The sequence below is a fragment of the Callithrix jacchus genome, chromosome 5 (assembly GCF_049354715.1).
Source record: "Callithrix jacchus isolate 240 chromosome 5, calJac240_pri, whole genome shotgun sequence".
Taxonomy (NCBI): Eukaryota; Metazoa; Chordata; class Mammalia; order Primates; family Cebidae; genus Callithrix; species Callithrix jacchus.
Window position 1 is genome coordinate 61,828,603 of NC_133506.1, and position 25,735 is coordinate 61,854,337.

The window sequence follows — 25,735 nt, forward strand, 5'->3', positions numbered from 1 at the left end:
GTTCCATCGCTGATGAGGAACTGCAATCCCCTGTAGATGGAGAGGAGTTCTGATTTGGGGTATTCTCAGCCTTTTTAGGCTGGTTTCTTCCCTTCATTATGAATTTATCCATCTGTTGTCTTTACAATTACCGCCTTTCTAATTAGGTTTCTGAGTGGATGTCCAATTTATTGATTCCCAGTGCTGGAATCTGAGCAACCCACTGCACCGGCCAAAACAGCAGCGATAAGACTGATGGTGCTCTTCTGCACAGGAATCTCTGGTCTGGCTTCCTTCTTGAGTCTGTAACAAGTGGCCCTGCCTTCCCAGAGCTCCAAGCATTGGTCAGTAGGGGAACCAATCCCGTTTACTCTGCACGAAGAGCTGCCATGCCGAGGCGCTCACAAAACCGCTGTGCCAGCCACAAGAGTCATGCTGGCGACCCATGGGGCTCCTCCACTGAAAATCTTCTGGTCCATGAGTGATGAAAATTCATCTGAAACTGTGGTGTCTTCTCATTCTCTGGGCTTTCACTGGGAGCTACAATCCTGAGAAAAAAATATTTTTTAAAAGGACAAGAAAAACAGCTTGTGCTAGGTTTGATGTGTACCTGTAGTCTCAGTTACTTAAAAAGCTGAGGCAGGAGGATTGCTGGAGCACTGGAGTTCAAGGCTGCAGTGTGTTATAATCTCTCCTGTGAATCATCACTGCACTACAGCCTGGGCAATATAGTCAGACCCCATCTCAAAAACAAAGGGAGGAAGGAAGAAAAGAAAACAGCTTGTAGGTAGAATGTTATCCTCTATGGAAAACTGTATAAGAACATCTTATAATAATACACAAGGGCAGTACTGGCTTTTTTTTTCTTCTTCTTCTTTTTTTGACATGGAGTTTCACTTGTCACAGGCTGGAATGCAGTGACTGGATCTTGGCTCACTGCAACCTCTGCTTCCCGAGTTCAAGCAATTCTGCCTCAGCCTCCCTAATAGTTGGGACTACAGGCAACCACCACCATGCCCAGCTCATTTTTGTATTTTTAGTAGAGGCGGGGTTTCACCATGTTGGGAAGGGTGGTCTCAAACTCCTGATCTTAGGTGATCCACCCCCCTCAGCCTCCCAAAGAGCTAGGATTACAGGCGTGAGCCACCATGCCTGGCCAGTACTGGCTTATTAGTAAAGTCAGTGGGCTACAGAATAAGCAAGGAGCAAAAAGGATGCCAAAGAAATGATGAAAGATAGAAAAATAATCTTAAGGCCAGGCACGGTGGCTCATGCCTGTAATCCCAGCACTGTAGGAAGCCAAGATGGGATGATCACAAAGTCAAGAGATCAAGACCATCCTGGCTAACATGGTGAAACCCCACCTCTACTGATAATACAAAAATTAGCTGGGCATGATGGCACTGGCCTGTAGTCCCAGCTACTTGGGAGGCTGAAGGAGGAAAATCACAGTCACCAAGCTGGTGAGTGGCAATGCAGGAAAAGAGCCCAGGTTTGGCTGACTCCAAAGCCTGTGCTCTTCCAACAGTGCCACTGTGCTCCTTAGAAGGGCCAGTGAGAGAATAATGGAAAGACAGGAGAAAAGAGAATGAGCCAGAAACAGAGCGATAGCTAGGAAAGTAAGGCCAGAAAACATCAGGTCAGAGAGAAAGAGAAGAGAACCCCAAATTTTTATATACTTTTTATTTTTTGAGGCATCATCTCACTCTGTCACCCAAGCTGGAGTGCAGTGGCATAATCTCGGCTCACTGCAACGTCTGACTCCTGGGTTCAAGTAATTCCCATACCTCAGTCTCCTAAGTAGTTGGAACTACAGGTGCACATCACCAAGCCCAGCTAATTTTTGTATTTTTAGTAGAAACAGAGTTTTACTATGTTGGCCAGGCTGGTCTTGAACTCCTGACCTCACATGATCTGCCCTGCCTTGGCCTCCCAAAGTGCTGGGATTACAGGCATGAGCCACCATGCCCAGCCTTCAACTTTTTTAAAGACATGATCAAGGAGAGCTTTGGAATAATCCCACCTTGAACTTCACATGGATTTTAGCTTAGGAGTAGGAGAACAATACAGAAACTCACGTTGATGACAGAGTCCTTGAATTTGATATGCAGCCGGTAGTTAGAAATGGCAATGAGGGCATCGGCTGCCCGGCCCAGGAACTCTACTCCCTCACCCTGCAGCACTGTGAAGGGGACCTCTCAAGGGGCAGAGAGACCCTCAGTCCAGAAGTGAGTGACCGCCTCATTCTCCTCTACAGCCTCTGCTCTGTGGAATCACCTCTGGAAAAGCTCTGGAAATTGTGGACCAAGGCAGGAGAGGAGAGTACTCTCCACAGTGAGAGCACCAGGCAACAGCTGTAGAGGAAAGGTGCCTTTCCTTCCATGTGGCCAACAGCTCCAGGATATACAGAAAAACCCTCCTCCTCCTGAGACCACAGAGCAGGAAGCCAGAGCTCCAGTACCAGATCCCCTTGAAGATATTTGAGGAAAGGGAGAATGTTTCTTTAACTGGACAGGAAGCCCCATCTATCCTGGCCCCCAACTTTTTTTTACCTGAAGATTCTCCTCCTCCTTCACTAGTTCCTTGTGGGGGGAACAGATCCTTGGCTTGGAAGTACTCCAGGCTGCAGGGCCCCTCTCACCCTGTAGGAAGGCCACAGTTCTAAGTCACCAAGCTCTGCTTAGCCCATGAGGTCCATTCTGCTCCTCTCCCCCACCAAGAAATCCACAATCACACATACACCTCTAAAGGTTCTGGTCACCAGAGGAGGGAAAAGAGACCTGCCTTGGTTGGAGACAGGTAAGCGTGAAATGGAGAGAGTACTCAAGCCTATTAAGCCTAAGGAAAGAGTGAGGCCCCAGGAGGAACTGGGAACCTGCACTCTTCAAAGGACTCTCCTATACAACCAACATTTCAAAAATGGAGGAGAGAAAACTAAGAAAAAGAGAGACTCCTTTCCTTAGACCCATGTAAGGGTAAGGCAGGAATGGGGATGGGAAAGTGCTGTCCTGAGGAAAAGGAGCCAGGTGTGGCAGCCGGTTATAGAAAGAAGGGAAATCAGGCCCCTGTAGCCACTGAAGCTTCGATCTGGTGGGTGAGGAAGACAAAGAGGAGTGGGTGGGGGGATTCAGTCCCACACCTCTAGAGGGCCTTCACTGATGCTTTCAAAAGGAAGATGTGTTTGGGAGCTGGGCTTATCTTCTTGTTAGGCCCACACTGCTGACAAGCCCCCATTACCTGCCAAGTAACCTACTCTGCCTGCTAATCAGAAGGGAATTCCTGAGGAATACCCATGGCAAGAAGAAGGAACTCCCCCCGCCCAACCACCAGGGAGGGGACCCGAGGGGATCCCCGGGCCTGGGAGGAGCCAGGAGACCCAAGGATAGCCAAGGAAGAGAAAGAGAGAGGAGGCCTGGAAGACACCCACGGGGAAGGCAGGGACAGCTGAGAGGACAGATGGGGGAAGGTGGGAAGGAGCATCAGCCAGCGTGGGAGGAGGGAAGGACCGGGAATGATGCAGAGGTAAGGAACCCTGCAGAGGCAGGGAAGATGGAGACAAGAGGCTGTCTAGGGGACAGTCAAGAAGAAAAGGCTGGCATGTCAGGTGAGGGATGGAGTGGTGGAAGAGAGAAGGGACTGGAGCCCCAAGCCAGCTCACAGAACATCTTACGCTCCCTGACCAGTGCCCCCAACATCCCTTGCAGCCTACTGGCCACATCCCACATCCGCAAGCAAGGATACAGTGGGTGTGACAAAGATGGAGAGGCGAAGGTAAAGGGATGTACCCCTGTAGGGCAGGGCCTGGAGATCTGCAGTCAAGGGCAGTGGCTGCGGGGCCGGGATGGACCACAGAATTTCCATTCCTGGCCTTCAACCATCCCCTTCTCCCAAAGATTGAAGCAAGTCCAAGAAATAAGAGTTAACCCAACTTCCCTGCCCCTAAACGTTTGGGGTTGGGCCAGAGGCAGGGGCGGGGTGGCTCCAGGAGCCCCACCCACAGCCCCAGGCTCCTCCCTCCTCACGGACCCTGGGCCTTGTCTAAGGGCGTACCCTACTCCAGGGACCTTTAGGGGCTTTCAAGAATCTGGGCTATGGGACCGCCCAGAGAGATGGCCTGGAGCAGAAAACTAGACCGCCTACATCTTCTCATTTACCTTTTTTCCAGGTGGGCCACCATATGCCCTCTTAGAAACCCATCCCCATGCCCTCCCCTCCTCTCTTAAGTTCCCCCGACACCTGCTCTGGATCCCAAGGTGGAGCTCACCAACCCACAACCCATTTGCTTCCACCTTTCACTCCAAAACCACTACCCTCCATGCCCCTGCCCATCAGGGTCTTTCAATCCTGTGACTTGGCTAAACCCTTCTTTTCCCTTAGAATGGTGCCAGGTTAGTCATTCCATGCTCCTGGAAAGGGAAATGAGCTTTTTATTCCAATACCCCTACCAAAACCAACTCCTTCAGCTCCATCTCTCCCTTGTTTCACATTCTGATCTCTGGGTAAGAAAGTCCTTCTTCAAGGAGAAAGGATTTCTTAGCCTGGGAAAGAGAAGAGCTGGAAGTATGGACCACAGAAGTTATACAAAAACAAAACTTGAAACTCAGGAGCAGGGGAGTAGAGAGAGTTGGGTAGAGGGCCAAGGAATAAGGAGCAGGAAGAAGGGGCTCAAAATATCACCAAGAGTCACAGAGGGAGCTTGCTGGAACCCCAAACTTCCTGCACCTGGTAACTTTCAGACACCAGGGCTTTTGTCTTGTCTGGGGGAGAAGGGAGGAACAAAAGAAAACCTGACATTTTATTAAGCATCTACAATGAGCCAGGCAGTTTCTAACTACCTCATTAAAACTTTTTGAGCCCTCAAGAAGGAAACCTTATCCTGTCGTACTGCTGAGACTTAAACTTCGAGAGAAAGTATTCAATTTACCTAAGTGGTGTGCTAGGATTTGAAATTAGATGAAGCTGACTCTGAAGCCAATGCTCTTTTCATGGTATCCCAGAAGAGAAAAGAGGAGCAATCTGTTGGTGGGAGCCCAAACCAGCAGGCTCTTTGAGAAGAGACTGAACCAATAATGCACACACCAAACCCACATCTCTATGGAAGAAAGGGAGGGAAGGAGGAAATCCTCTCATCTACTGAATTCTTTAACCTGCTGCTAAGCACAAAGGACACCTAAAAGAAACTGAAAAGATACCACCAGGTTAAGGGCCTGGTCTGAGCCAGTGCCTATAGCTCTCTAGGCCTTTCCCATCTCACTGCCTCCTCCTAGCTCTCAGTAATTATGGCGTTCCCTGGACTTGGGGTGAGAGAAGGGCAGTTACAATTAATGGAAAATTCACAGGATCATTGTAAACTACTTCTAGTGATATTCTGGGCACCCTGAAGATGCTATCCTGATAGATATTCAGTCAGCTGTCACCTGTAGTGGCTTAACAGCAGCACCCTGGAGCTGGAGAAGCCCCACAGTTTTGGTGGAGTCACTCCTGATATAGCATCGACAATATTCAAAGGACCCACCAGAAGTCCAAGGATCCTGAGATAAAGAAGGCCTGGCTTTTCAGACCAGAACACAGAGATCCTACCGGGGATGCAAGAAAAAGAGGAGGGCTGTTATGAAGGGTTAATAGAGCCAGTGTGGGCAGGTAGTGTCAGGAAAGTGTGAGGCATAGCACATGCAGAAAAAGATTTCTAGAAGCTTCCAGTTCCAGTGCTGAATACTGGCTAATGTTTTGCAATCTGAAGAAACCCTAATTTATCTCCAGGGCAGATGAACCTGTTTAGGAGCTGAACAGGGTAGCCTGGAGCTCAAGGTCTAGGAGAGGTGGCGCATCTTCACAGAGAAAAACACAGGGATTACAGAAAACACAATGGCCTGAGGAAAGAACGAGTACTCACCATTCTACCGTGGCAAGGGTCCTGGCTGCCTGCTTCTCACTATAAGAAGACAGAGGAACATAAAAGTAAAGAGCCCCATCAACATTACCATAGAATCAACAAATGCTACCCATCTACCTCTCATCTTCTCTAGAACATATTCTTCTCCCTTGCAGAGACCCTAGTCTCTCCACAAGTCACCATACCAGAGAGAGGCAATGGGAGCTACGTAGGGAGAAAGAAACAAGTGATTCTACAGGGCATAAAGTCAGCCACGAAGTTCTGGAGCAGGAATGAGTGTCTTCCAAGATTATTTACCAAAACTCAGGAGTCCTGATCCCCAGATGCAGAGGGAGAACACTTCTTTGTGGGACAGCAGAACTGCCAACTCTGAAGAGACAAAGGCTGCCCAACTGGGGCTCATTTTGGGCTCTGAATCTTTGGGAAAAGTGGCAGTGGCTGAAGGGACATGAATCCACAGGAATGTTTTGCCACTCTCTGAGTCTCGGAGTAGTACCTACCTGACCTGTTTACTGGGGGCAGAGTCCAAAGTGGGACAAGCGTGGGGTGGGGGGAAACCACAACCTGTGATTAGAGGGCAGCAGGGCTGCACAGGCATAGGTCCTGCTGAGTGTACTTGACACCAAGTTGGGTGGAGGTTATGGAGAGGAGCCCACACAACAGGAATAGAATCAGGCCAATTCAGGCCTTGGAGTCAGCATCTGTCCAGTGAGCCCAAGTAACAGGGATTTCAGGATGGGGCCTCCTAGGCTTACTTAGAAAGTCAGGCCCAGGTTTCACTGACACTTTCCTTCTTGCCTGCTATCCTCAGGGGCAGTACAGCAGAGCCCTATGGGAGACTGCGGGGATAAAAGCCTCCATCTGTGGTCCTGCCCACCTCCCTGTTCACAGTACCCTCTTCCCTAGACCACTTTCCCTCATGGGGGAACCCACAAGAGGCAAGCCAGAGGTGCTGCCTCACCGCCCACTGGCACGGAGCCCCAGGGAAGGAAGGGAGTGTAGGAAAGACAAGGATCAGGCCTGAGAGGCCCAGGGTTTTCAGGCCTAGGAGATCTGGTCCCCAGGGCGGGCCAGGTTGGCAAGGGAGCCCAGGTGCTTAGGTTCTAGGGGCGGAGCCTAAAGACTCGGAGGCAGAGCCCCAAATAACAGAAGGCAGGACTCAGGAAAGCCGGTGGGGGCCAGGGCAGAGCCAGGCAAGACGTGGTCGCTGTGGTTCCCAGGCTCGAAGTGCAAGGTGACTCACCGAGGTGGCGTCCGCCTGACCCTCCAAGGCCACGCTCTAGCCACTTCCGTCTCCTGCAGCTGCTGAGGCTGGCTGTCCTGACCCCACCACGGTGCTCTTCTCCTCAACCAATTATATTTCTAGTCTGTGCCCGCCAGGGCCAATAGCCACACCAAGTCCCGCCCTGCGTCCCCATCATACAGCTGCTGCCCTCACTCTTGACGCCACTCATTGGTCGAGAGGGGCAGACGCCCTCCCAGCCTTTAGCCAATTGGATGTCGGAAGACAAGACTATACCTGGAGGGAGGAGGCGCGGCACCAGAGAGGAGACTTGACCAATGGGAAATCACAGCGCATCCTTGCAGTAGCCAATAGGAGAGCATTAAAGAGGGGGCTGCCAGCTACAGCTCTGGGGACTGGAAGTGGGGGTGGCTAGTCGCCTACTGGTAGCACAATTAGAGGCGGGCATTGTAGGGTACAGGCCTTAAGCCACTTCCGGCGATGGACCCGCCCTGGAGTTCCTTCTCAAACAGATCCCCAGTGGCACCTCAGTTTATCCATTCCCGTTTTGGTTTCGCTGCTGTCATCCGGTCCCAATGCCAGAATAGGAGAAAAACCTGCAGGCTAGGAGAGAACGGAGGGCTAGGCCTGAGGTTCCGTCTTGGTCAACTCCATCTGGTTGGGTTCCTCCAACACTCACTTTGTGTCGATAAACGACCCTGCCGTTCTTCACAACCTGCATTGTGCTGCTAGTCCTGAGTGAAGAACTCTCATCCGAGAGATGGAAAATCTGGATCTGAGACTGCCAGTAACTAGCTGCGGCCTCCTAGTCTGTAAAGGGAAGGGAGACCAGGACCCTTCCAAGGACCCGACTTATCACCCCTCCCTTTCTTTCTTTCCCGGGGACACAGAACAGACCACAAGACGGAGGGTGGCCGCTGGAGGTCGCCATGGACACGCGATACCACCAACCGACAGAATTGGAAAACAGTTGATTCAGATTCTCAGCTAATATTCTCAGGTCTGGAGTGGGCCTGAGCGCTTTAATACCAAGCCCCGGGGCCAATGGGTCCTCACCTCTCTTTGTTTATAGAACACTGAAACTTCAGTACAGTCGGTAAGTTCCAGGAAGACGAGAACTCTGCACTACTTTAACTCCAGGGTCCAGAACAGTCTGCAATCTAGCAGATGCTGTAAAATTTTTAATTAAACACTGAACTCCTGTAGGACAATGATTGTGTTTTTATTCATTCCTAGCACTTACTATAGTGTGGTGATTACAGTGGCTGCATTTGTTTAAAGCTCTTTCACAGGTTTTTTACAGTGTAGAGCTTAACCTGCCTATTCCTTTTCCCAGATCAGGAGAAACAGAAAGTCAGGAAGTTGCACAGAGTTAATACCTTGCGTTTTCCCAAGGGCAGGTATGAAATCCAAAACTGCTGCAGAATTAAAGGTATGTATGTGGGAAAGATGGAGAGAGACCCAAACCCCAGATAATAAAGGCAGGATAGATGTGGTCATTAAGATGGAGAAGCCAGACTGGATTCTAAGCAAGAACTAAGAAGGGGAAACAAATTGGAAAGTTTCCCCCACTCTCCCTTCCCTACTTAAAGCCAGAAGCCAACATCTACCATTAGCCTTTCAAAACTGGGTCCCAGGATCTTGGTCTCCAGGAGGCCATAAAGATACACACAGGGACACCAGAAGCCACCTACAGATTTATTAAACTTTATTTCCTCTGAGTCTCTGGGCAGTCAGCAGGGATGTAAGGCGAAGTGGCAATAGCTGAAGAGGCCTGAGCAGAGCTGGTGCTGGGAGGGTCCCACATGGACAGGAAGAGGAAGAGATTTAAATATCCAGGGCTGAAAGCTCTGGGTCTCCTTCATCTGTTTTTGTATTTTGTGTAGCATCTCCTGCATCCACCAGAGCTGGAATAGGCATAGGCATCAAAATGGGCCTTTTTGGAGAGTCCTTTAGTATTGGGGAGGTGCCCCAAATTTCTAATCCCTTAAGCCAGGACCTTGGTAGCCCTGAGGTATGATGGAGACTCTGGACAGAACCACCTATTGACCTATCCAGGACCCAAACAGGCAGAAGAGCCAGGGATCTTTCTATTAACAAACCAAGAGATACCAATGTTGATGATCAAACAGGGGACCTCCCCTATACCCCATACTGTTCTCACCTCCTCGTCTTTCTCTCACATAAGCTTCTCAGTTTCTGGGTCTGTCCATGGTGGGACAGCAGGGATGGGGAAGTCGGTACCACTCTCTCGAGTCAGTTTGCTAAGAGGAGAGAAGGGTTGGTAAGGCTAGGAGGACCCCAGTACCCACTTAGATTGGGCCTATAGAAGAACAAAAGAAAGGTTTGGTCTCACCCAAGGCTAGGCTTGGGATCCCCCCTGCCACCTTTGTCCTGGCTTCTGGTCATACTTGCGATTCCGTTCCTTCACCACCAGGTGGGTCATGTTCTGGATGCACTGTGCCCGATAGTTCTCATAATGTGTCTCCCGCATCACATCCTTCAGGTGGGTACGCACCAGCATTGTCCTCAGCTTCACAAAGGCGCAGGTTTTCCACTGCATAGCAAGTCTAGGGGTCAGCCAGAAGCATAGGTAGGGGAGAGCCACTGAGGGACAAGGAGATACCCTGGTCACAGGCTCAGTGCTTTACCTTCCACGATGCCCCAGAAGTAGAGTCGACCCTGAACTCGCTGCCCTCTGGCCTCTACTACAGTGTTGCTGCCAATGACTTCAAATGGGATGCTTTCCTAGAAGAGGTTAGGGGTGACTGTCAACACCCTCTGTTCTCACCTGTTTCTTTCCACCTGTATCGTCATCTTCTCTGCTTCATTCTGGGAAGCCAGGGTCCTTTCCCACCCTGATAGCCTGGATATAGAATTCTATTCCCTTGTTCCACCCAGAAGAAACAAGATGGGAAGGGGATGCCCTAGAGTGGCCCCACCTTTAGGGCTTGACCCTGCAATTTGAAGTCCTCATCCTCATCAGAGTCACAGTCTGGGAATTAATAGATCTTAATTCCAAAGTGCTCAATCTCCTCCTGGATCTGGCAAACAGATGAAGGGCCCACAGCTATTGGAACCACATCCTTTCTAGAAGCTCACCTGATCCCCTCCCATCACCAGCTTCCCTCACTTTGCATTTCTTGCAGTCCACTTCAGGAGGCGTCAGTGTGTCTGCCTTAGCCAGGATAGGCACAGTGTTGACCCGCTGATGCAGGGCCTTCATGAATTCAACATCCAATGGCCACAGCCTGGAGAACAGGAATCTGTGACCACCTGCTAGTGGCATCCCTGCCCCTAGGCTCTTGGTCTGTTCCCTTGACAGCACCCAGTGGTGCCAGGAGCCTCAGGCTTGGACCATACCCGTGGCCAAAGGGTGAGATGAAGTACAGGCAGCAGTGCACCCTGTTGTCTTGGATGTTCTTTCGGTTCAGGCCACTCTCATCTCGGAAATACTGCTCAAACTGCTGATCAATGTATTCTGCCACAGGCTTCCAGCTCGGGCAAAGACAGACATGCAGAGAAATTGTGAGAGTGGACGCCACCTAGTGAGCTTTGGGACTACAGAGAAGTAGCCCACTCCCTGAGCAGTGTTTTCAAGACATTGTTATTCCCTGGCTTGCTTTACCAAATCTTCAGGGAAATTCCTGAATGGGATGGTGTATATTTCATGTCTTAATACAAAAGCCTGAGTACTCAGGCAGAGTTTAATAAATACTAGTTTGATGACAGGAAAAGGGCCCAGGTGATCAAACAAAAGAGTAAGAATACGCTTAGTGTGGTGGCTCACGCCTGTAATCTCAGCACTTTGGGAGGCCAAGGAGGGCGGATTACTTGAGGTCAGGAGTTTGAGACCAGCCTGACCAACATGATGAAACCCTGTCTCCACTAAAAATACAAAAATTAGCTGGCTGTGGGTGGTGTGCACCTATAGTCCCAGCTACTTGGGAGTCTGAGGCAGGAGAATCACTTGAATCCAGTAGGTGGAGGTTGCAGTGAGCCAAGATCATGCCACTCCAGCCTGGGAAATGGAGTTAGACTGTCTCAAAAAAAAATAGCAACGTAGGGCTGCAAGCAAACACCAACTGGAAGCCAGGGAAACCCTAAGTCAGTGTTTCCAGTCTAACCTCAGAGCCTTTTTGCTCATGTGTTTCTACCCTCTCCTTTACCTCTACAAATCCATTCTATCCCTCAAAGCCATAAGAACCATCTCTTGAACAATAGTGAGCAGGAGAAAGACTCAAGATGGCGCGGTGAGAACAACCCAGGATTGGAGCTCTCATTGTGTCCACGGAGAGGTGAGTCTGAGCTGCATTTCCAGACTGATCTTTGTTGCCCATGGAACGGGGAAATTCCAAAGTGAAGAGGAGACGCGGGACGCCAGGCAGAACCTCCGCCCGGCGAAGCCGGCAGCCGGGGTGGCGGCAGCCGGCCCTACCCAGTGCTCTCCACAGGGCGCCCTTGTCCGGGTGCCCCCTTGAACCGGCAACCGGAGATGTGAGAGGGCTGGACTTGAGACTGAGCTAGACTTGAACAGTGGGCCAGCAAGGGGATTGCAAGGACAGAGCGTTAGGGGTGGCCCAGTGGGACGAACAAAACCGTGATTTCAAACAAGCCCCGTGCAGACCGCCTGAGATGCTCTGAGGGGGAGGGGCGTCCACCATTACCAAGGCAACCGGCCCCAACTGAGATAAACGCCCATTGCTGATGCAGCCAGCCGTGGTCGAGGCAACCCGTCCCTACTGAGATACACGCCCACTGCTGACGCAGCCTGCCATTGCCGAGGCACCCCGCTACAACAGAGAGACTCCACCGCAGGGCATGGCGGAGAACACAGCAGAACAGCAGAGACAGGGTGAGCCTCACAACATCAGGGCGGAGCCTTGGCAGGCAAACAGTGGCTAGTCTGCGTCCTAGCTGGGCAGGACCTCAACGGACATCCAAAAATAAAGCCCAAACCCCTCAACACAGAGCATTTGAGAAAAAAAAGGGTTTTTTTAATGAGCTCTGTTGCAGCAGAATCAAACATAGCAGCCTAACAGCCCTGAATGAACAACAGAGCTCACAGCTCAGCAATTAAGCTACTATAAAGTACAAACTGTCTCCTCAAGCAGCTCCCTGACCCCTCTATATCCAAAAGACTGACATTAGGCAGGCATCATCCTGGGACAAAGATAGCAGAAAAAGAAACTGGTAGCATCCCTCGCTGTGCCACAGCAGCTAGAGGTGCACCCCAGACAAGCAGGGTCTGGAGCGGACCTCAGCAGTCATACAGTGAAGGGGCTAGACTGGTAGAAGGAAAACCAAGCAACAGAAATACTTCATCATCAACATTCAGGATGTCCACTCAGAGACCCAATCAAAAAGTCAGCAACTACGCAGACGACCAGCGGACAAATCCACAAAGATGGAAAGAAACCAGCGCAAAAAGGAGGAAAACACCTGAAACCGGAACACCTCGCCTCCAGAAAGGACCAAAACTCCTCACCAGCAAGGGAACAAAGCTGGACGGAGAATGACTGTGACGAAATGACGCAATTAGACTTCAGAAGATGGATAATGAGAAACTTTTGTGAGCTAAAAGAACATGTATTAAATCAATGCGAAGAAACTAAAAACCTTGAAAAAAGATTTGAAAAAAGATTCGAGGAAATGATAACAAGAATGGATAACTTAGAGAGGAATATGAATGAAATAAAGGAGCTGAAAAACACAATACGAGAACTTCGTGAAGCATGCACAAGTTTCAATAGCCGAAAGTAGCAGGAGTTGCAATTCTCATCTCTGATAAAATAGACTTTAAAGCAACAAAGATCAAAAGAGACAAAGAAGGCCATTACATAATGGTAAAAGGATCGATAAAACAAGAGGAACTAACGATCCTGAACATATATGGACCCAATGCAGAAGTACACAGACACATAAGGCAAGTTCTTAACGACTTAAAAAGAGACATAGACTCCCACACAATAATACTGGGAGACTTTAACACTCCACTGTCAATATTAGACAGATCAACCAGACAGAAAATCAACAAGGATATCCAGGGCTTCAACTCAGACCTGGAGCAAGCAAACCTGATAGACACTTACAGAACTCTGCACCCCAAATCCACAGAATATACATTCTTCTCAGCACCACATCACACCTACTCTAAAATTGACCACATAATTGGAAGTAAAGCACTGCTCAACAAATGCAAAACAACTGAAATCATTACAAACAGCCTCTCAGACTATAGTGCAATCAAGTTAGAACTCAGAATTCAGAAACCGACCCAGAACCGCACAGCTTCATGGAAACTGAACAACTGGCTCTTGAATGTTGACTGGATAAACAATGAAATGAAGGCAGAAATAAAGAAGTTCCTCGAAACCAATGAGAACGAAGACACAACATGCCAGAACCTCTGGGACACATTTAAAGCACTCTCTAGAGGAAAGTATATAGTAATAAGTGCCCATATGAGGAAATGGAGAGGTCCAAAATTGACACCCTATCGTCAAAATTGAAAGAGCTAGAGGAGCAAGATCAAAAAAACTCAAAACGCAGCAGAAGACAAGAAATAACTAAGATCAGAGCGGAGCTGAAGGAGATTGAGACACGAAAAACCCTTCAAAAAATCAATAAATCCAAGAGCTGGTTTTTTGAAAAGATCAACAAAATAGACAGACCACTAGCCAGATTGATTAAAAAGAAAAGAGAGAACAACCAATTAGATGAAATAAATCATGATAAAGGGGAAATCACCACAGATTCCACAGAAATTCAAACCATCATCAGAGAATATTACAAACAACTCTATGCACATAAACTAGTAAACCTGGAAAAAATGGATAAATTCCTGGACTCCTGTGTCCTCCCAAGCCTAAAGCAGGAGGAAGCTGAAATTATGAATAGACCAATAACAAGGTCAGAAGTCGAGGCAGCAATTAAGAGCCTACCACACAAAAAAAGCCCAGGTCCAGACGGATTCACAGCCGAATTCTACCAGACACACAAAGAGGAGCTGGTACCATTCCTTCTAAAACTATTTCAAACAATCCAAAAAGAGGGAATACTTCCCAAATCATTTTACGAGACCAACATCATCCTGATACCAAAACCCGGCAGAGACCCAACAAGAAAAGAAAACTTTAGGCCAATATCCATGATGAACATAGATGCAAAAATCTTCAATAAGATATTGGCAAGCCGATTGCAACAGCAAATCAAAAAACTTATTCATCATGATCAAGTAGGATTCATCGTGGGGATGCAAGGCTGGTTCAACATATGCAAGTCCATCAATGTAATTCACCACATAAACAGAACCAAAAAAAAACCACATGATTATCTCAATTGACACAGAGAAGGCATTTGACAAAATTCAACAGTCCTTTATGCTAAAAACCCTCAATAAACTCGGTATCGATGGAACGTATCTCAAAGTAATAAAAGCTATTTATGACAAACCAACAGCTAATATCATACTGAATGGGCAAAAACTGGAAGCATTCCCTTTGAAATCTGGCACTAGACAAGGATGCCCTCTTTCACCACTCCTATTCAATATAGTACTGGAAGTTCTAGCCAGAGCAATCAGGCAAGAAAAAGAAATAAAGGGTATTCAAATAGGAAAGGTGGAAGCCAAATTGTCTCTATTTGCAGACGACATGATAGTATACCTAGAAGACCCCATCGCCTCAGCCCAAAAACTCCTGAAACTGATAAGCAACGTCAGCAAAGTCTCAGGATATAAAATCAATGTGCAAAAATCACAAGCATTCGTCTACACCAATAACAGACATAAAGAAAGCCAAATCAAGAACAAACTGCCATTCACAATTGCTACAAAAAGAATAAAATACCTTGGAATACAACTCACAAGGAACGTAAGGAACCTCTTCAAGGAGAACTACAAACCACTGCTCAACAAAATCAGAGAGGACACAAACAGATGGAGAAACATTCCATGTTCATGGTTAGGAAGAACTGATATCGTAAAATGGCTATACTGCCCAAAGTAATTTACAGAATCAACGCTATCCCCATCAAGCTACCATTGACTTTCTTCACAGAACTGGAAAAAACCACCATGAACTTCATATGGAACCAAAAGAGAGCCCGCACAGCCAAGTCAATTCTAAGCAAAAAGAACACAGCGGGGGGCATCACACTACCGGATTTCAAACTATACTACAAGACTACAGTAATCAAAACAGCATGGTACCGGTACCAAAACAGAGATATAGACCAATGGAACAAAACAGAGGCACCAGAGGCAACACAACATATCTACAACTATATAATCTTTGATAAACCTGACAAAAACAAGCAATGGGGAAAGGATTCCCTGTTTAACAAATGGTGTTGGGAAAACTGGCTAGCCATGTGCAGAAAGCAGAAACTGGACCCCTTCCTGACACGTTACACTAAAATTAACTCCAGATGGATTAAAGACTTAAACATAAGACCTGGCACCATAAAAACCCTAGAAGGAAATCTAGGCAAAACTATCCAGGACAGAGGAGTAGGCAAAAACTTCATGACCAAAACACCAAAAGCATTGGCAACAAAAGCCAAAATAGACAAATGGGACCTAATGAAATTCCACAGCTTCTGCATGGCAAAAGAAACAGTCACTAGAGTGCATCGGCAACCAACAGAATGGGAAAAAAATTTTGCAGTTTACCCATCTGACAAAGGGCTGATATCCAGAATTTACAAAGAACTCAAACAGATTTACAGAAAAAGAACAAACAAGCCCATTCAAAAGTGGGCAAAGGATATGAACAGACACTTTACGAAAGAAGACATATATGAGGCCAACAATCATATGAAAAAATGCTCATCATCACTGGTCATCAGAGAGATGCAAATCAAAACCACATTGAGATACCATCTCACGCCAGTTAGAATGGCGATCATTAAAAAATCTGGAGACAACAGATGCTGGAGAGGATGTGGAGAAAAAGGAACACTTTTACAATGTTGGTGGGAGTGTAAATTAGTTCAACCATTGTGGAAGACGGTGTGGCGATTCCTCAAGGCCTTAGAAATAGAAATTCCATTTGACCCAGCAATCCCATTACTGGGTATATATCCAACAGACTATAAATCGTTCTACTATAAGGACACATGTACACGAATGTTCATTGCAGCACTGTTTACAATAGCAAAGACCTGGAATCAACCCAAATGCCCATTGATAATAGACTGGATTGGAAAAATGTGGCAGATATACACCATGGAATATTATGCAGCAATCAGAAATGATGAGTTTGTGTCATTTGTAGGGACATGGATGAATCTGGAGAACGTCATCCTCAGCAAACTGACACAAGAACAGAAAATGAAACACCGCATATTCTCACTCATAGGCGGTTGATGAAAAATGAGAACACATGGACACAGAAAGGGGAGTACTAAACACTGGGGTCTATTGGGGGGAAAAGGGGAGGGCTAGTGGGAGGGGGAGGTGGGGAGGGATAGCCTGGGGAGAAATGCCATACGTGGGTGAAGGGGAAAAGGAAAGCAAAGCACACTGCCGTGTGTGTACCTATGCAACTTTCTTGCATGCTCTGCTCATGTACCCCAAAACCTAAAGTCCAATAAAAAAAAATCTGGAGACAACAGGTGCTGGAGAGGATGTGGAGAAAAAGGAACACTTTTACACTGTTGGTGGGAGTGTAAATTAGTTCAACCATTGTGGAAGACGGTGTGGCGATTCCTCAAGGCCTTAGAAATAGAAATTCCATTTGACCCAGCAATCCCATTACTGGGTATATATCCAAAAGACTATAAATCATTCTACTATAAGGACACAGGTACACGAATGTTCATTGCAGCACTGTTTACAATAGCAAAGACCTGGAATCAACCCAAATGCCCATTGATAATAGACTGGATTGGAAAAATGTGGCACATATACACCATGGAATATTATGCAGCAATCAGAAATGATGAGTTTGTGTCGTTTGTAGGGACATGGATGAATCTGGAGAACATCATCCTCAGCAAACTGACACAAGATCAGAAAGTGAAACACCGCATATTCTCACTCATAGGCGGGTGATGAAAAATGAGAACACATGGACACAGGGAGGGGAGTACTAAACACTGGGGTCTATTTGGGGGAAAAGGGGAGGGCCAGCGGGAGGGGGAGGTGGGGAGGGATGGCCTGGGGAGAAATGCCAAATGTGGGTGAAGGGGAGAAGGGAAGCAAAGCACACTGCCATGTGTGTACCTATGCAACTGTCTTGCATGTTCTGCTCATGTACCCCAAAACCTAAAATGCAATAAAAAATTTTTTAAAAAAATAAATAAATAAATGTCTGACAAAATGAGTATATATGGAGGTGCACTTTAAACTGTGAGGTGCCTGGAAAATGAAGTTATTTGTATTATAAAAGGTAAGAGACAGTAGGTAAACTGATTTAAGAAGATCATTTGCTGAAGATCATGAAGTTACTAAATGCCAATCAAGATCTGAACTCTTTGTGTAGGGCTCTTAGCACCACCTGCCTAACTTCTTCATCAAAGGTATCACCTTTTCTCCTGTCAATCTCATCAATTCCCCTCTTCATCTACTCACTTAGGTCATACCATTAGCTAAGCATCCCTCTAGCACCTGAAAAATAAAAAAGCCCAAATGATATGAGGTTGTGGTAAAGCCAGCTTTTCTTTCACCATGTAGCCTAGAAGGTACCTGGAGTTTAAACAAAGTTCTATCATTTTTCCCCTTTGTCTATTCTTCCTCACCTTTACCCTCCCTCCATGCATGACCAGCCCTTCAACATTTAGGTACCCTTGTTTGTGGCACCTAGACTGTTGCTAGTGAAAGGAAAAAGTGTGAGTTTATTGAGCATCTACTATGTAATCAAACTCTGTCCTACATGTTTTCACACTTCACATGTGTTTCCTTTTTGAGGCTCTTCTTTCTTATCTGTTTTTTTTTTTTTTTCCTTTTTTCTTTGGTCTCACTCTGTCTTCCAGGCTGAGTGCAGTGGTGTGATCACGGCTCACTACAGCCTCGACCTCCTGAGCTCAGTGATTCTCCTGCCTCAGCCTCCCCAGTAGCTGAGACTACAGGCCCATGCCACCATGCCCAGCTAATTTTTTAAACTTTTGTAGAAATGGCATCTCACTATGTTGCCCAGGCTGGACTTGAACTCCTGGCCTCAAATGATCCTTCTGCCTCAGCCTCTTCTTTCTTATGTCCCTACCCCATTAAAGAATCATAGGGCAGAACTGGAACATTAGAGGAACATTAGAAGTCACCTATTCCCATTCTTTTCCTCTTACTTTATAAAGGAGGGGGTGGCTGTCAAGTAAGGGAAGTTACATGCTCAAGGTCATAGACCTCTTCCTCCTGCTAAGTATGAATATATCTGGGCCTATATGTTTATCTGTGTGTGTATGGAGAAGGGTGGCTCAGGGGCAGCTGGAATTGTGCTTAGTCAGACATACCACTCTGTATTGTTGACTGCATCCCCAGACCCTGGTGTGTCCACAATGGTGAGCCGCAGCCTTACACCCTTCTCTTCTATGTCCACTGCATGCTTAGTGATCTCCATGGTTTGCATGATCCACTCTGGAGAAGGGGGTAAATGAGGCCTGGGCAAGGGCAGGAACCTGACCAGTCAGGATGAACCACCCACCCCAAACAGCTTCGTTGCCCAGACTGCTTCATCCACATTGCCCTCTCCACCCCGAAGCTACCTGGGGGACTGTTCCCTGGGAACCAGCAAGGAGTACATTTCCCAACTCAGGAAATGCCGGTGGCTGTTGGCTCTGGCCCCAGCCCCTTTTCTGATCTTGTTTTTTTTTTCTTGGATTCCTGGAATCCTTGGGGGTCAGAGACTCATTCAGAGAGCAAGACTCTGGTCCCTGCCCTGCTTCAGCACCCAAATCTTCAGGGAGCTGCCAGGCAGATAGGCCTATGGAGAGCTGCTGTCAGTCTCTCTAGGAAGCCATCATTTCCAGCATGTGGGGGAGAGTCCCATTCCCCCAGACTCTGGAGTGAGTTTAATTTCCCAAGACAAGTCTGCGTGATTGTCCTCTCCTTTCCTTACCTTCAGCACCAAGGAGTTTCTAGTCCCAGTACATATCTGTAAGGAAGAGGCTATTGACAAATGTAGATTTGCCCAGGCCAGACTCTCCTGAGAGGAGAGAGGACAGAGGCACCAAATCAGAAGGTAAGATCTATAGCCAAAAAGCAACTCCACTGGATTAAGGTTTAGAGGAAACTGCTTTCTTATCTATTCGTAACTAGACTAACTATAGTATTTTAGAGCTTGAAGGATGCACAGAGATTGGCTTGGGAGAGCAAGAGATTGCTCAAGATCACACAAAAAGAGGCAAATACTAGAAAACTGTTGGTCAAATGTTCTTTGCAACCAATTTGTACCCCCACCCCCACCCAACCCCACATACATACACTCTCAGAGGCCAAGAACTCCTGGCTATTTGGCAAAGAGACACAGCCACTTACTGCTTGCTCCTTTCAACCTATACTCCCTTTCCACTCATGGACGCACACACCATCCCCCCCTGAAACACACCCTGCCAAACCCAGCCCTGCCCCTTGTCTACCTGCCACCATAAGAGTAAAGTCAAAGCCTTTCTTCATGGACTTTCGGTGGACTTGGTTGGGGAGAGTTGCTAAGCCCACATACTCCTTGTCATCCTAGCAGACAGGAAGGCAGAATGCATCAAGACAAGAAGCTGAAGGGGCCCTGGCACCCAGCACTGATCTCTCCCTTTCAGGTCTTTGCCCCAGCCTTTAAGAAGCAGTGCAAGACTCCTGTGAGTTCCTATTTCAGGCCACCAACTGGGCCTCCTGCCATTGCTGAAACTGTTAGTTTCCAATGCCCTTGAGGGCAGATATCACAGAGCTAGGACTAACAAAGGACTGAAAGAGGTCCCAGATACACACACACACACACACACACACACACACACACCACCCCGGTCTTCCTGCAGCAGCCCACTGAAAGGCAAAGGCAGGGCTGGGGGCTCTACCTCAGAAGAATCATAGGGATCAAGCTTGCCCCATGGGCTGCGGGGCCTAGCAGATGGGCTGACAGGGGCTGGGGCACAGTAGTACTGCTGGCTGTCAGAGGACTGGGGCCACGAGGGGGTTCTGAACTCCAGGTCATCATCATAGAGGTCTGGGGCCTGGGGCCTTGGCTCCAGGACTTGGGGCCTGGATGCCTAGGTCTTAGCCTCTGGTGGGTGGCAGCTCTCACTTCCTGAGAAATCCTTCACGAACTTGCTCAGTTCTCCATCATCTGTGGTGTCCTTCAGGAAATGCTTGATCTGGGGGAAGTGGGGTGGGTGGAGTAGGTAGGAGGTGATGGGAAGGGAAGAATGAGGAAGGAGATGGAAGACAGGAGAAGGCAAGAGGGAAAGGGAAAGCACTTGTGGTTAGAAGAGAAAGAAACTGCAGCCCAGCCAGAGGAATTGCTCACCATCCCTCCCTCAGCTGCTCACAAGCCTCCCCCATCCAAGATGCCAGGAAGGGCCCCAGGGTCCAAGAAGAGCCCTGGGCACCCCCAAATCCCTGGCAACTGCTCTTGAGAACTGAGGAACTCCAGTTCCAGTCTCCTTCTCAGCAGCATGTTTTTTGAGGCTGCCTTTCCTGGGGTTCTGGCCTAGCCAGAGACTGTCTCAGGCCAGCAAGTAAAGCCAGACTGATTAAGATAGAGCAGACAGAGGCATTACACCCAAAAGGAGAGTACAGAGCGTCAGAATGGGGCAGGGGATGAGGGAAGTAGGTAGGAAAAAAAAGAGCTGCCTGTGCCAGGCAGGTCAACCAGCAGGGGGTTCTGTGCCTCCTGTCACTACTGGTCAGTGAGCTCAATATAGCTGATCCTACCCCTTACTTCAGACACTGAGCCACACCCGAATCTGACCCTGGGCCCTGGGAGAGGAGTAACCTGCCAGTGGATGCTGACTGTGGGTAGAAGGCAGCTGGGAGGGACCAGCTAAGGGATGATGGAAGAGCCTGGTGAAGGCTGAAGGACAACTGGGCCTCCGGAGCTTCTGACAGCCCCCACCTGTGAGGGACATATCAGGGGAAGCACCCTCAGTTGTTTCCTTACCCCTCTTCCCAGAGCCAGCAGTACAGGAGAGGGTCTGGCCTAAACCATGACCCACAGGGGGTGGTAGGCAGAGAATGGTCTGACTCCTCTGTAGAAGACTGTTCTACCCTATCCCCAGCTCAGAAGAGGGACCATTTCCCCCAACTCTCATGGTCATCTCTAGAAAAGATTCTCCTCTCCTTTTGGGGTCAGCCTCCTTTGTGGGGTGCCTGGCAGTGCTGGGTTCAGCTCTGCTTCACAGTACCCACGTGCCACCCCCAGACAATGGACAAGGGCCAGCTGCAGAAACTGACTCACTCTCTGGGGGTTAGCCAAGCTAGTGGGGACTACCCCAGACCACTGTGGAGTCACAGCTGGAGTTGGGGAGATAAGATGGCCACAGTCTTCCTGCAAAGGGAAGACTTGAGGGAGGCGGATATGCACACTGACAGGTATATGCTAGAGGGAAGAGGTTGAGATAGTGAGGTTAGAAGAAAAAGTCTGCTAGGAGCTCCTTCCAGCTGTCGCCTCTCAAGTCCTCACACCTGCTTACAGCCATAGTGCTCACCTGGACAGAGGGGAGGAAAAAGCTGGAACCCAAAACTGGAACCAGCATGTGGAGGCTAGGTGTCCTGAGACCAACCTAACCCAGGGCTTTTCTTACCTATGATATTTGTGAGGTCCAGTGGCGACCATAGATCCCAGTTTATGCCTGTTGTCCTGACATCATGATTAACTGTGCCCTTTTACTCTCAAAAATGTCCCAGCTTAGACAATTAATTATATGGCAACAGAAAAAGGGTGGACTTTGGGGCAGCAGCTCTTGTTGTCTGGCAGCTAATATGTCTGGGAAATTCCAAGAAATCCTGCCTCTCTGCACAAATCCACAATGACCCAGCAGTTGGTCTGGGGATCAGGACAAGGGTGGGAGAGAGAAAGCTGTGCTTCACCTGGTTTCACTCAGGGACACTGAATGGAGAGGCAGGGAAGGGAGAAAGAAAGGCACTAATGAAGATCCCTAGCCCCCACAATCTTCCAGCAGAGCCTCCAGGAATCCAGCACCATCCTCATCTCTGCCAGCCCTGGATGCTCATCCACATGGAGTAGGCCACAGGGGCTCTAGACTAGGAGTCAGGATGCTAGTGTCCTCACCTCCTGCCTGTGCATCCCCACCACCAGCTCTGCCAGTGACCAAATCATTTTCTGACTTTGAGCCCCAATCCCATCCAAGGCAGGGAGAGTACAGGTCAGGTCCACCCATCTCCCAGAGCAGTACCTTACCCCAGCTTCAGTCCTGTCCTCAGGGACAGAATTCCCTTGCCATCCCAGTGAATGGTCCATGTCCCACACTTCAGACTCCCTGTCAGCAAGCTCTAGGTCTAATTTTATCTCCCAGGCAAAGTTCCTCATACAAAGAAATAGCCTTGTTTTGATGCTCTTGTTGTCTGGCTTCCTGGCTTGCTCCTTTCCTTTTCTCTTTGACCCCCTTCTGTCTCTGGCAGGGGCCAAAAAAGCCTGTGGAATGTCCTTCCCCACCCCCTTTCCTCCTCCCCTTCCCTTGGCTCCCACCCTCGAAGAACAGCTCAGCTGCACCAGGATCACTTGGTTCCTCTGCAGTCCCCTTCTCCTCTGATTGGCTGCTCCATGATGCCTGCCCACTGCCTACCCTGGTGGGCACAGCACCAACCTCCCAATGTCTGCCTGCAGCACAAGCTCTTGATCCATTTGACCTCTCCTGTTAACCCCCAAGGACACCGTGGTCTGCCTGAGGACTATGAGCTGTCCCCAAGCAACCGAGCCCATCAGCACTTGAGGACAGCCACCCAGGATACCCATTCCCAAAGGATTTCAATCCCCCAATCTCTTTCTTTCACCTTAGCTTTAAGCAGTGCTGGAGTAGGACGAGATGCCCTATAATCCCCTGTATAGATTTTTGTGGGAATGGCCCCACACTTCTTCCCAAGTGTCCCTTTCTTTTTTTCCAGTGGGGAACCTCACTGTCTTTAGAAATCTGCTCCTAGATTTCCCTGCAGGGAGCCCCACCACAGAGGGGACTTTGCTCAAGAGACTCCCCTTACCCTAGGACACCTCACCTCCTACTCATAGCAACCTATATCAATTCCACCATTCAATCGCTTCCATAGCATCAACAGGCGAGATGTTAGCACTTGGTCTCTGAGGAGCATGGGTTCAAGATAGTGGGAGGCTGGCAGTCCAGAAACTTCAGAGCTGCCATTTAAGTGGGAGACAAATTAAGAGGCCTGGTTAGAAGTGTGCACTCAACTAGGAGTCAGGGGACCACTGTTTCTGGTTGGAAGGAAACATCTTTTATGCGTCTGGATACTATCTTAATTTCAGGACCTTAATGATCAGTTGTGAATGGCCCTTCCTTGCCTCCCAGAGAGGCTGGGGAGAGAAAGCACTCACAGATGTGAGTGTGTTGAACCTGAAAAGAGAAGGTGCATCTCAAGTCACAGAATGGTCATTAATGTTGACCTGTCATTCTTTTTGCATGTAAATTTCAACTCCCTGGGGCATCTGGGTTGGGGAGGTCTTCCCCACTGATTCCTGGGACACTGATGTCCTTGGACAAACAGACCCTCATAAAAGAGTCTGATCTGAACCAGTCAGCCTAAGAACTTGGCTGGCTTGAGAGCAGGGGCCTGAGGATGGGGACTTTGGTGGTGGTGGTAGGGGTGGGGGTGTCTTTAATTAGAGAAGAACAGGGTGGCCTTAGACAAGCTGAAAGCACAAAGACCTCAGCTGAACTGAACTTAGTGTGTGGCAGAAAAAGCCCCTCTAGCCCCTGCTGGGCTTGGCACTGGGGACAATCAGTGCTTCCCCAGGCTTCCATCCCTAGAACAATCAGTCCCTCCATCCCCCATGTGGGGAAAAGTGGGGGACAGGAATAAGGACAGGCCTCTCCCAGGAACCCCCTTTGGGGAAGGTCACAGGGTCACCAAGACTTCCTGGCCAAGGCTTGGGCCTCTGCCTGGACACAGCTTGAGACACAAGAGCCCAAAAGTTGGCCCTTCCAGACCTGAAAGCTTGTGATCCCAGGAGGCCCAGGGAGTTCCCTTCTGGAGGCTGCCCACAGCCAACATCGCACCCCACAGGCTGGTTAGGGGCCTGAGGATGCTATAAACAGTTTTTGCCCCCAGTGCAGAGGGCAAAGGCTGTAGGGCATCCAGACTGGGAGGAAAGGATGGTGTGAGGCCTGGAGGTCCTGACAGCCTTACGTTATTTATGACAGACTCCGGCAACAATGTCTGGCAGAGAGAAGAGGAGAAGAGAAGACATCTTAAGCCAAGCATCAAAACTTCCTACCTGGGCACCTCCAGGGAGGCTGGCTGGAGTTACTGCTTCTTTTCCCACTAGAGGCAGGTGGCAGGAATGGGTGCCGCCACCTCCACACACTGCAGAGGGACCTTGATGGTGGAGAGGGAGGAGGTAGGTGCAGCAGGAGGAAGCTTTCCATTGGTTCCTGACTCGGGGGCAAAGAGATACAGCTAATCCCACAGAGCAGGACGGTAGGCTGGGCCTCCTCTCAGGAGTCTCTTTGGAAAAGCCTCAGGGACTGCCCCTTGTCAGGCTGAGGGAAGGAGGTGCCAAGCATCTCACAATCCCTCTTAGGGAGGCAGACAGTGTTTATGGGCCTCCTCTGTGTTTTCCAGAGGAAGTTGATACGGGCCCCGGCGCCCAGGGTAGGTGGGTGAGGAGGGGTTACTCAGGTAAAAGCTGACCCAGGCGAGCATGGGGACCCTCGCCTCAGCTCATCACTGACGCGCCTTCCCCAGCCCAACATGCGCCTCCCGCCGGCGGACACCTCCCTCAGCACGGACCTACCCCTTCGTTCAAGACCTCAGGCATCACCCAGGGGTCGGGACCCACTCTGTGGCTGCTCAGAGGGAAAACTTGGGAGCCGCGACGCAGCGCCGCCTGGCAGCAGTGTCAGCCTCTGCCCGGGGCCGGCGACGCCGCCTCCCATCCCGCACAGCCGCGACTGCGGTGCCGCGGGTCCCCTTGGAGCAGCCCGGGAGCTGCCTGTCCTGCTCACCCCGGCCCTGCCCCGCGCCCACCTGCCTGCCTTACCATGGCTGCAGCCTGGGCGGGGCCTGCTCCACCAGGACAGCGCCCGAGCGACCCGCGGCGGGAGCTGCGCGCCGACCTCGCAGCAACGCTGTCCTCCGTCCGCCTCCCCGAGTGCGGACCGCTGGGGGCGGGACGGGGACGGGGGCGGAGCGAACCGGCCTCTGGGCGGGGCCTGCACCACAGCGGTTAGGGGTGCCGGCGCCAGCGGGGCCAGGGTGCCCACCTGGGGGCCGGCCTCGCAGCCCTTGACCCCCGGAGGCATAGGGTATGGAGAGACAGCTAGGGCAGAGCGGAGAGCCTCAGCTCCTCGTCCCCGGGCTGCGCTGGACATCTGGCTCTTCTTTACTCAGCTCCAGAAGTACCGCGGGGGCTTGAACCAGTTCCCAAAGAAAAAAGAATGGCCCACCTGACATCCCCATAAGGAGATGCCTTTGGAAGGGAGGGGGAGTTGCTACATGACTT

At 49.5% G+C, this 25,735-nt stretch overlaps 1 long non-coding RNA gene and 1 pseudogene across 2 annotated transcripts in view; both read right to left on the reverse strand.

Annotated features, from left to right (window-relative positions):
• LOC144582866 (uncharacterized) overlaps nt 1-25,386 on the reverse strand; it is a 51,422-nt gene extending 26,036 nt beyond the window's left edge. The window contains exons 1-2 of the long non-coding RNA XR_013536378.1: nt 25,274-25,386; nt 5,873-5,911 (exon numbers count right to left, since the gene is read on the reverse strand). This is a non-coding gene — a long non-coding RNA (uncharacterized LOC144582866). The remainder of the gene's footprint in view (nt 1-5,872; nt 5,912-25,273) is intronic.
• LOC118153484 (septin-4-like) lies at nt 9,062-25,169 on the reverse strand (annotated as a pseudogene). The gene is made up of 11 exons (XR_013536468.1): nt 25,073-25,169; nt 20,121-20,518; nt 19,692-19,785; nt 19,172-19,258; nt 18,567-18,690; nt 10,479-10,613; nt 10,249-10,366; nt 10,058-10,159; nt 9,767-9,863; nt 9,527-9,672; nt 9,062-9,379 (listed from the first exon to the last, which is right to left on the reverse strand). The product of XR_013536468.1 is annotated as a septin-4-like (transcript).
• Nucleotides 25,387-25,735: the final 349 nt, after the last annotated feature.